Source organism: Haemaphysalis longicornis, unplaced genomic scaffold, assembly GCF_048455015.1.
Source record: "Haemaphysalis longicornis isolate Haplotype H1 unplaced genomic scaffold, Haemaphysalis longicornis Haplotype H1 scaffold_7, whole genome shotgun sequence".
NCBI lineage: Eukaryota > Metazoa > Arthropoda > Arachnida > Ixodida > Ixodidae > Haemaphysalis > Haemaphysalis longicornis.
In genome coordinates this window covers 118104004-118115514 of record NW_027526422.1, presented here as the reverse complement: position 1 = coordinate 118115514, position 11511 = coordinate 118104004, and the positions used below count along the sequence as shown (strand labels likewise).

General features: G+C 42.0%; 1 long non-coding RNA gene across 1 annotated transcript; it reads right to left on the bottom strand.

Moving 5' to 3' along the window:
• Nucleotides 1-2446: 2446 nt before the first annotated feature.
• On the bottom strand, nt 2447-10541 carry LOC144144959 (uncharacterized). The gene is made up of 4 exons (XR_013317385.1): nt 10419-10541; nt 6830-6897; nt 4233-4316; nt 2447-2606 (listed from the first exon to the last, which is right to left on the bottom strand). It is a non-coding gene; the product is annotated as an uncharacterized LOC144144959 (long non-coding RNA).
• Between the last annotated feature and the right edge of the window lie 970 nt (nt 10542-11511).

Genomic DNA, 11511 nt, shown 5'->3' with positions numbered 1-11511 from the left:
AGAACTCCCGCTGGCGTAGTTTCAGGCTGGGGGCGCGCGAGCTCTGCGAAGGCGGGAAATTTGGATTGCATGAGGTGGTAGCAGTAGGGCGGATAACGGCGGTACAGCCCATTATGGCGAATCACGGCTCTGCATTTCCGACAGCTTTCATGGCTTTAATTTTTACTTTGGCGACCAGTTATTGCGTTTCAACATAAATCGTCTGATCTAAGTATACCCATCACTTTTGTGATTAGATTTTTTTTCGATATCCTCTAGGAATTTAGTAAATTAGATTCTAGTAAATACAACAGCTCACTGCGGGAGCTGCCGCGCATTGGTGTGGACAACTGTTCATGCCCCTGGACCGACTTTAGTCACTTCAGTCTGCATTCGGTGTAAGTTTGGTGGTGGCGGTGGTGGCTTTCGTCACTACAGTAGCCGACCAATTTGTCGGACCTGGAGGGTAACGAAAAATAGCCCGAATAAAAGAACATTTAAAAAAATCTACGAGTCACGAAAAAGAATCCTTTTTTCACTTGAATAGGACTCAACCAGTCGCGAATGGTTCCTTGCCCTAAATTCCGCTTTCGTGTACGAACGTCTGCCTGCATCTCTGCTAGCGTCCGTTTTTCTGCGTAAGCACTGGAGAATGCACAGGCGATGCGGTCAGCCCCATGAACCCCAATCAACACAATGGCTACCGATCAAGTAAAAGAACGTGCACCACGAGCGACCAGTACAATCCTTAAGACAATCTTGCTTATAAATCTGCGTCACCTGTGCCAAAAAAATGCGGTATCTAACAAAATGGCACTTATGAGCCGCTTCCGGCTTTCGAGGTTGATTACGTCGCAGACTACATGCAAAATTATGGCCGCCAAGATCAATGTTTGTTACCACGCCATGATTCAAGCCAGTCCCCGTCCAATGCGAAGCTGGAAAGGCGGGTTAGTGTTAAAAAGGGCGTCGTCGTTACATCGCCTCGTGACTTTCTCGCGGAGTATTTTGTCCCATAGGCCTTTCTGCGGTTGTTGTCTACACCCACACTTACAGTACTTTATCACAATTTTCTTGTTTCTGTCCTACTGCACCGGAAGTAGTTTTTTACGCAATCCCCTTGTGAAAATGCGGGATTTTCTTTCTGTCAAAACATCTGAAGTTTCTGTAATTATGACAGCGCTCTCAAAAGCACACCCGCCGACGCTATCCTCACCACCAAAACATCAGAAATTCAGAAATATTTCGGAACATTCACAAATATAGATCTCGCTCTATTTTGGAATTTTTCTTTTGTCCCAATAGTTGTAAAAACATTTCTTTTGAAGAGAATTTGCTGCTATAACTACGAATCTCGAACATATTCTAGTGTCGATAACTTGTACTATGCCTACTCTAACCTACCGCCGTCAACATGAAATGTGCTAAGAATAAATTCAGAAGTCGTTTTCCTTCTACAAACATTGAAATTTGTCGAAGAGTTTTCTCAGGTAGACAGGCTGTGCATACTTTACACAGGGTCGGTAGAAAATCCGGTTCAATGCTTCGGTAAAGAATGAAACAATCCCATGCAGGTGTTAATAATTCTTCCGTAAATATGTAAAGCGTTTTCGGGTAATGCGGTCCTAAGAACGAATTATTTTATTTTCGAAATACAGAATATGTAGGTGCTATTATATGCTTCCAAAATTGCAATACGGAAACTCGGTATGGCAAACAAAATTGTTGAAGTTGTGTTTATGAATTATGTATCGTATTGCCGTTACGTAAAGCCGCGCTAGGGTCTCCCCCATTGTCAGTATTACAAGGTCCGGCTCCGACTGCCCATATAAAGCCTGTCACAAATCGGTGACACCTTTTTAATTAAATATCATCTATTGGCTTCGCCTGTGCTTCCAGTCTAACAAAAATACTTGGCCAGGTATTTTTAAAATTATAGCACTTTATTTTGAGACTTCCGAATTTTTAGGATTCTTATCTTTTGAATCATTTGCAAATAGAAACTATAAAACGCCTCAGATAATACTTTTAAACTGATTACGTTGACAGCGTATTTTGATACCATCATAAGAAATGTACATTGCAGCATTTAAACAGTCTATCACATTAAACATTACCGGTAAAGTCTCTGCTCACTTTGTATCAGTTGTTCCCTAGGGCAAACATACGCAATGGCGACTGGCCGCCTTCACGAATAACAATTTTAGTTCGTGTGTGCTTCATCCTATAGTGCGTCTGGGTTTTGTCCCACTTTGTAGAGGCTGGGTCTTGAGGCATTATTTTTGTGGCATCAGCTGTACAAACCTAAAGCTTATTTGGCGTTTAAATGTCGCCGAATAATTAAAATACCCAAGCGAGAGTTCGATGTGACTAATTGCAGGCTCTGCTGCATAGGAAGAGGGGCACGGAAGACTTGGCCACATTTTTTGGTCAAACTGGAACAGTTTATTTTAGAAGTTGGAGCTGGCTGGATGCCTGTGACCACTGAATTTTTGTAGGGCCAGATCCACGCATGCTTGGCCCGTCCCAAATGGTGTGAAGTGGCCCACGGCAGACGTTCCTTGCAGCTTGCAAGCAGCGATGGACAACATGAGGGGAAGCGTGTTCCTTAACCCACAGACCGCAGCCTGAAAATAAATCATCAGTGGAATAATTACTTTTCTTCGCAGTTTAGCAGCGATAGTTACGACTAATGAAAATACCTATAGCGCTTTTTTTACCTGAAGTGAATCGGTGAAAGCGTTACGGATTGCATATAGCCGCCCTGGTGAGAATCGATCGATAAAAGTTTTATCATAAACACCAACGTAATGAAAATGCCAAAATTTATATGAAACAGCACGTGCCGTCTTGCTGTCAAGAAAGATCAGATATGAGTAGTGCCGTCACTTTACCTGAAATGATCACTAATTGGAACACAAGCTCCATTTGTAAACGATGTTGGAAAATCTTAGGAAAATCTGGCAACCCTTTTATTGAACAATGACTGTTTGTGAGGTCTAAGCGCCGAAGCTATGAGCAGAAGAGCTATGAGGCCCGTCGTAGGGTGGGGGGGGGGGGGGGGGAGTCTTATCGATTTGCACCACCTGGGGATCCTTAAGGTGAGCGGAAATCTGGCACACAGGTGTTTTACATTGTCGCCCCACCAGAAATGCACCCACCGCGGCCGTTACCGAACACAGGCTCTTGAGCTCAGCTGGAAAACCCCATAGCCACTGAGCCACCGTGGCGGGTAGCAATATTGCAGTGAGACGAACTTTGGCCACCGCTACTCTAGATTGGCGGGGGCAAAGGTGACGGCCAGGGGTACAGGCACGGCGACGGCGTTGTAACCGAGCGAGTGCCGAGAGAAAGAAAACTGCAGAGGAATGCGGGGCTAAAGTGTTCGGGGGGGGGGGGGGGGGGATGGGTTGCATGCTGTGCCCGCACTGTACTCTCGTCGGTGCGACCATTGGCGAAACGTTGAGGGGAAGGCATGAGGTTGACGAGGATGTACGTTCAATTCCTAAGGCCGAATTCACGCCGCCAACGCATAGGCTCCCCATGGCTGCCGTCGAGAGAACCCAGGAGTGACTGCTCCCGCAACGATTATGTGCGTTGAGTTACCACAGTATAGCAGATTTAAGCTGCGCGCAAATTTTGCAATAGTAATTATCGTAACCGCTAGCCACATTTTTATGGGCTTTGGTTAGAAGTACGCGACACTGTCGTCTCATTTCTATTGTTTCCACTGCGTGTGAGGCAAGTTTGCTTTTAGATTTACTGGAGGCATTGCTTTCTTGAAAACTTGGTGGATACCGGGAACGACGGAGCTTCTAGTCTATACGTACCTCGTTGTTAAAGTCTATTTTTAATTTCAGCCGATTTCACAGGAAATACAAGGACAGGGCGCTTTAGCATAGCTTCCGAATATTTGTGTTCTTTCATTAAATGTTAACAGTAGGAAAAACTCCGGAGAACCAAAATTCACCAAAGTAAAGCTTCCGGGTCATTAAGCGTTTTTCCACGACGCAGTCTTCGTGAAATATTTCGAGTATACCAAATACAGAGTTTCTGTAGCGCGGGGAAATTCAGGCATTATCGCTTGTAATAATAAAACGCCGTGAAATTATTTGTTCCCCTTGGTAAGGTATATCAAACTGTCCCTCACACAAGATAACATCTTACGTGCGACTAAATCATTCGGGAATGGTGCCTGTTTAGAAGTGGAAAGCTCATAGATATCCCCAATCATTCATAGTATTTTTTCTCACCGTAGTCTCGATGCGCAAAGTGGACGACAAAGCAATTCCGGTAGTCAGCAAAGGGTATACGTACAGGGTGCACTGTATAGGGTTCTGAAACAAATAAATACAGAAAACTATACTGTAAGCGATAAAAGTTTATAACACTGCCGATTGTCCACGTCTATTTTCTGATGAAATTGCTGTAGAGACGCATGGAGCAAATATATGACACTAGCTTCGCCTGAATTAAATAAATGGGTGCACGTCTGCTCTTCATTTGCGATTTTTTTCCAATTCATAATAAACATATGTGGCCATTAAAGAGAAGGATCATCTCTTTGTTGCCGGTGCGTGCGAATCAATTAATCCAGATTTCTAAGTAGGTAAATCACTTTTTCCATAAAGTCTATTATGCTAATTTCAGTTTAGCGATCCTACCGGACGCGTACACTACAGGATGCTGCTATTTTTACTATTTGTTAACAAAAAGTGTCTGTGCCTAGTGCAAGTGTTTTGAAGATGTAGTCGTTTTAATGAGTCTGCAGCTGTTTATTATATCATGAAGTGCTGCTGGAGAACTTGCCAGTAATGAAAGAACCCTTTAAAGTGATTTTAAATTATTCGGTTTATTGATGCGCTAAACGCACAACTCCCAATTCTTAAACGGCGGGGTTCATAAAAATGGGGAAGACTGGTGCCGACACCGTGGTTGACGTAAAGTCAAGTTCCAGATAGAGAAACTACCATGCACTTTGTCTCTATAGAATCATCTTTCCACTGTGCATCATTAGGGGCCCACTCAAAAACATTCGAATACCACAGACCACACTTTCTAACATTGTTCATGCCATGTTTCTTGCATGGTTAGCACGAAATTAAAAGCATTTGTTCCTGCTAAGCAAAGAACAAAAGGCGCCTGTGTCTCCTTTCAATAACCGTTGGACCGCACGACATTTATGCCCCATTGCTACATTAAAGTAATTGATTGCTTTCCTTCTGCAGCATCCTTAGGAGGCAATTTAAATATGCACCTCAAGATACACATTTTAAGATGGTATCCTTTCTGAAATTGTGTTTTTTACCTTATAAACACACGAGTTGTATTGAACTGGCACCACACTGTAGTGAATTATATCTTCTCCGTTTTGCATATACGCTTTTCATATTTCGAAGAACGCTCGCCTCTATTAGCCAGGCGTTTTCCTGAGTGCAGAATAAAGATGTTGGATATTTGCCCTTGCTCAATACAATCTTTTGAGGAGTCTATGCCCTTGTGTGTACTTAATTGAGTCTTCAACTCCAACTGTTTAATTTGTTCTTTTTGGTCTCTTGAAGTTTAATAGGATTCACAGCCTCCTTTTCCGGTTAGACTATAAGCCACCAGTGAAACATCTTTTTTCCAACTCATGCACGCATTTCTTATGCGGAAAATAATACTTCATGCCCAGGAAGGAAAAATATTTAGGAAAAAAGCAACTGATCTTTTTATTTTGCTGGTGTAGTCAAACGAACAACCAATATTGAGATCATTTTAGGAACTCCCAGAGCGAACGATATAACACTTTTTTTCGATAATTATATCATTAAAACATAAATCTTTGAGAAATTTTAAAGGCATCAGCAGTAATTGTATTGGAAACGTTTCAGTCTACACTACCCGTAACTACGAGTAGCTTGCGAATTATGGAGTACTTCGTACTGCTCCACAAGTGGAAAAAGTCATTATTACACGCATATTAATCAACAAGCAAAATCTACGAACTACAACCAGGGATATATATGCAATCGCATCTGCTTTCTTGATCACGTCTTTCATACCTTTTTGTCTGAACTAACGCCTAAAGAATATTTTTTGTGAAACACCACATTTGCGTGTTTTCACTAATGTGGGGAAAGTATTTGAAAGGAAAATTTGAGATCCACCAAAAATGCAGCCGTATCGCTACACACAAAATCTCTACAGCGTTCCTGTGTAGCGTGTGCGTAGGTATTAGGCTCAAATGGCAATTTTCATAAAACACCTAGTAAACTATGGGGAGCTCCCCTAACTCACCTCTTTTAACATGTTTACCTCACTTCGGTTAGTTTATCAGCTAATCCTCGCCATAAAACTAGCTAGCCTGCTGGTGAGCTCAGTTGGTAGATCAACTACCTAGGTAGGCGGTGGTCCCGAGTTCAAATCATGGTCCAGGGCAAACTTCTCTCAATAGCAAAGTCCTTGATACGCGTGCATAGGTGTTCTGTATTGCGCTGCGGCTGCATTTTAAAAGGATGTCAAATTTTTCTTTGTGGGTATTATTGGTGTTCCCTTAGTTTAAAAAAATGATAATAAAACCTCAATTCGTCTAACTGTTGGCTTTTGTACGTGCTCTTGTTATCGATGTTTAGCGAAATATTTTAATAAATGCTACAGAATACGACGTTTGAGAACCTTTTGCTTGTATTACAAAGAAAACCTAGAGCAACTTATTTTCTCAAAACCACACTGCAGCCATACTGGCATCACTGTGTTGCAGAGATTGTTGTGAGGAAAACTTCAAAGGGTAGAAAACAAATGGGAGCTATTAATAGGCGGACACGAGGGGCAAGGAGGAGAATTGTGCAGACATAAGCATTTCACTTACCATGGTCCATGAGATACAGGAACTGATCCGAGTGCCCAAAGAGTCTAGCGGTACGTCTGGCTTGGTGCCTTTGTAAAATAACAAATCTCAGTAAACATTTCATGCTACTCGCCAAGGTACTATCCAGAGTAGTGTTTTTGTTGCAGGTTAGCATGAAATATCTGATTTTAATGCGTAAAAACTGAGCCGTTGTAGGATATGAAATACGATCATCCGCTTTCTGCCTAAATATTTCCCTTCTGTAGGGCTTACTGCTGTTTCAACGCATTTTAATGAGACTCACTAAAATGATAGTAAGGTTATGGTGCTCAAAACCGGGAAACGTCTGATGATTGACGTTCTACACTCCTTCTAAATAATATCCCTTATATATTGAAGTGTCGAAATTCTGCACATCACTGAAACTTTAAGTTACCCCAGTCAGGAACATTACAAATTCTATCGGAACAGCCGAAGAAGTTGCTATCGCCCTAGCTGCTACCATTTGCGAAGACTACGCAGTTATACTGACAGACTCCCAAGCTGCATGCCGCAATTTTCTGTTCGGTCGGATATCACTACCAGCATTACGTATACTAAAACAAATTAAACGACTTCCTGAACTACAGATTCACTGGTCACCTGGCCACGAAACCCTCACAGGTATGAGTCGGCACACGCCGCTGCCCCCGCCCATACATACCGGGCCGTTTCCCGAGATGGTGATAAAGTACAAGATGATGACATCCCCAAGCCTACTTGCCTGAGAAAATACGCCGATATACTCGCCCACTACTGGCACGGGCGCCAACAATACGAAGCCCCCCACCCAAACCTATCCAGACCCGAAGGTACAATACTCCGACGACTACAAACGAATTGTTACCCCCACAGTACCCTACTCCATTGAATGTACCCCACCCTCTACCCCCATCTTGCAAATACTGCCCCCACTCTGGCGCCCTATACCATCAGGTATAGGGCTGTCAACAAACCCCAATCCTTACTCCTAATCCCCAACCTACATACGTGCAGTTCGTGGCACAGGTGACCGGCTCCGACCTCTCCTCCCAGCGTAGGATGGTGTAGGGGGCCCGGGTGGCCAGCGCAGGTCAGGGTATCCCGGACTACAGGAAACCCCACACAAGCGGATGCGCAGACATCAGCACCTAAGGCTCGCATAACAAAAGTTTATTCCTCCTCTTCCTCTTGAATTCAGCCCAAGAGGCATGAAGGGTAATATTTGTAGAAAAGTTGTTTACCTTTTCTTCAAACTAAATAGTGTTGTAAGTTTTCGGGGTGGTTGTATGCACATTATTAACTAGTAGATGCCAAATACTGAGGCTAAATCTAGGGATACAATTCAAGCCACAGTGAAATATACGTCTTCGGCTTACCTCGGCCGAAATAAAAAAAAACGGTCATGAAGCATTGATTACTGTCTACAGCGTTAACGTACTAGACTGTAGAAAGATAAATGTACGATGAGTGAAAATATTTGCACACCTGGCTATTTGATAATCACTCTGAAGCCATGTAATAAATGGAAACCATCGAGTAATGGGTGCGTTAGCAGCCGGGCCAGTAGAGCAGGCTTGCAAGCACCTTTTATAGGGCAGGTACAATATTCAGCCCGAGGGATTCATAACCTAAAAGACACCGCACATCACAGGCAAACGAAAATAAACCTTATATATAAACCTAGACAGAAAATTCGTTCAGGGAACTTCACTGTAAAATCAAAAGGAATTGAGGCTGCGCTGTAGGTTTCAGCAATGTTATATTGGACAAATTAATGATGTTCTGTATACGGTTACAGAACGATAGCTTATATATATGAAACGTTGGCTCAGGAAATCGCCATCATAAGCTCAATAGAAATAAAACAAAGGCAGATGCAATCAAAGCAGGTTCAAATGTGTTTGGTCCGTCATGCGGGTTCCCCAATTGTGGAAGACTTTCATCGTCAGATTAATGCTAATATTTCGGTAAAAGCGAGGCAACGTTCTTGTACCGGTACGTTAATGGGGTAACATTGCATAGAGGGCTAAGTTTGAATTCTGCACCAGGAATAAAACAGCGGCAAAGTTTTGAGCGTTACGAGATACATTGACGGGGAAGAATTACTTTGAAATGCCCGAGAAGGGAATATTCCGGATTGCAACATAGGACATCTTCCTGCTGAAGTGGAATTCAGCTGGTAGCTTCGAAACTTTCCTGTCTGTATTTTCGGTTCTTCTCTTGTTTTTTTTATGCAGGCGAATAAAATTGCAGCTACTGTGATTACCCGAAAATTTGACGTTTCTAAGTGTGTAAGTAATTGTATTGTTCGGCAGCCTTAAAAATCACCTGTGTCCAGTTTTCACTTTAAAAGCCAATGTATACATGTTTGTAATTAAACTGACAATAAGATGTGCGTATGTGAAATCGGTGTACTTTATCTCTGATACCCTGAGGGTTGCGGACGTGTGTAGTATTTTCATTTGAAGCTCAAGATAACATTTCGTTTTTAAATTTTTGATGGGTAGGAAATCGTACGTTTCGACGTGTATTGCGTTTCCGGGAGCGACTAATATTTTGCGATATCTGGTCCTTGTTGGGTATGATACTCCGAATAAACAACAATTTTTTTATTTTATCCAATACAAACACCGAATAAACATAGGCGAAAATATTCTCATTTATATACTTTTAATAAAGAAATTGGTTGTCTGGGATGTAAAAAAAATAACTTAAACATAAACATGCCGCATACCACAACAGCTATTCTGTTTTTCCATAAAACGTGTAATATTGGAGCTTCTTACCCGACATTCAATCAAACCAACTCTTTCTCTTGCGTTGATGAATTCCGCTAAGTAGCAAAAGTAAGGTACTTTCCGGAATAAAATGTATGTGTCTTAACCAAATCTAAATGCGCTGAGAGCAAACTGACAGAATATTCGACAATCACGACAGCAAAACGTCTGTAATTTTGTCCAAAAAATATTATGGTCCCGCAGCGGTTAACGAATTCTGCTCAAATTGCAATTTCGGTGTGACCAAACTTTGTACCCGGCCCTGAATACGCATTCTCATTTGATGTGCTATACAAAATTGGAAAAGAAATCAGAAGACATCCAAAGTTGATTGTCATTACTCCTATAAAACGTGCTTAAAATTAAATATATTTCATGTCACAATTTCTTCTCTGTAACTTCTTCCGGGAGATATAAATTGCAATAACTTAAACAAATCAGGAGTGCTGTTCAGGTAAATTATAGGGGAAACAAAACTTTTAATATTCGTTGTCACAGTAATGAAGTGCGTTCACTTAATGCGGGGCATGTTTGTGTGGGGTTTACCAGCCATCTCTAACAAAGTAATACAAAAGTCAACTCGTTCACAACGGTATTTTGCTTAGTTTGAAAAACAACACGTCTCCCTGAAGCAAAGTAAACAAATTTTGTGCTTGTATTTGATGTTTTGTCCTATCTGATCTTGAGCATCAGGCGCCATAAACTGTTTTTAAAAGTCAAAATCGTGTGTTCCTGAATGTATTAAAAGCAGAATTAAAATTATGCTCAACAACGTGTGTAAATTAGAGGTATTTTGTACACAAATTTTTTACCTGTATGACCGGAAGTGAAAGTCCACAGTTCTCCGAACAGGACGTAAACGTGTGAATACTGCCGGCAGAAACATATCTGGAAACGTGGTGGTGCTAGCAACCAGATGGGCCCTCCGAAAATTCCTGAACACCTGGCACATCAAAAATATAAAAAAAATAATAAGGACTATTTTATGATTGCCATCGTTGTGGTCGATACCAGCTTCATTTTTCCGCAGCTTTTGCAGCAGGTAGAGTATGCGGCATTGGAAATGAATCCCGCTTGCGATGCGAAATAACGCCTTGGGAAGATGTTGTATAAACAGCATTGTCTCTAAATCTTCACTCACGTTGTAGCAGCTTTTCTAGGTATTTTGTGTGGTTGGGCGTACAGACGCGATTATTTTCTGTCACGTTTCTCTGGTACACATATAATTGTAATACCGAAGTAGAAAGATCACGTAAAGGACAGTTTTTCTATAGCTTTCGTATGGTAACTTAAGCTAACGTCGAGAAAAAATCTGATAAATGGCCAGTTTTAATGCCCAGGTCTGAAGATGGCGTAAACGACATTTGGTCAATATAATGAAATAAAGCCGGATAATTCAAGGATCAGCAACCGGCGCTAGGAATTTTTTTTAACGATTTCAAACAATTCCTGTAAGACAAGCACAAACTGCATTTCTGGCTGATGTTTCGCCAAGAAAACTTCTTTAAACAGGGCCACCTCCTTCGTAAGCTCGGCAAATGCTGGATGTGTTAACCACAGTTAGTCTCCATCTGCATAAAGTTGAACAGCGCAGGGACGGGACTGAGTGCAGAGGCGACAAGCCCGGGCGCTGACTAACAAATGTTTATTTTTGGAAAGAAAGAACATTTAAAAGGGTACAAAAAACTAGCATGGCTATCAGAGAACTACTTGCGGAAAGCGGGATGGCATAGCAAAGAGGCAGAGAAGCTCTTATCCAGCATGCACGTGATTACATAAGCGACCAGTGAGCTCCTCCCATCCGGCCAATATGCAATTTCCTTGTGCAGCAAAGCCACCTACGGTGTGCTGACGCATGGCGATCCTCTGCTGTGAATGAGGAATGCCTCGCATATTTCTCATGTG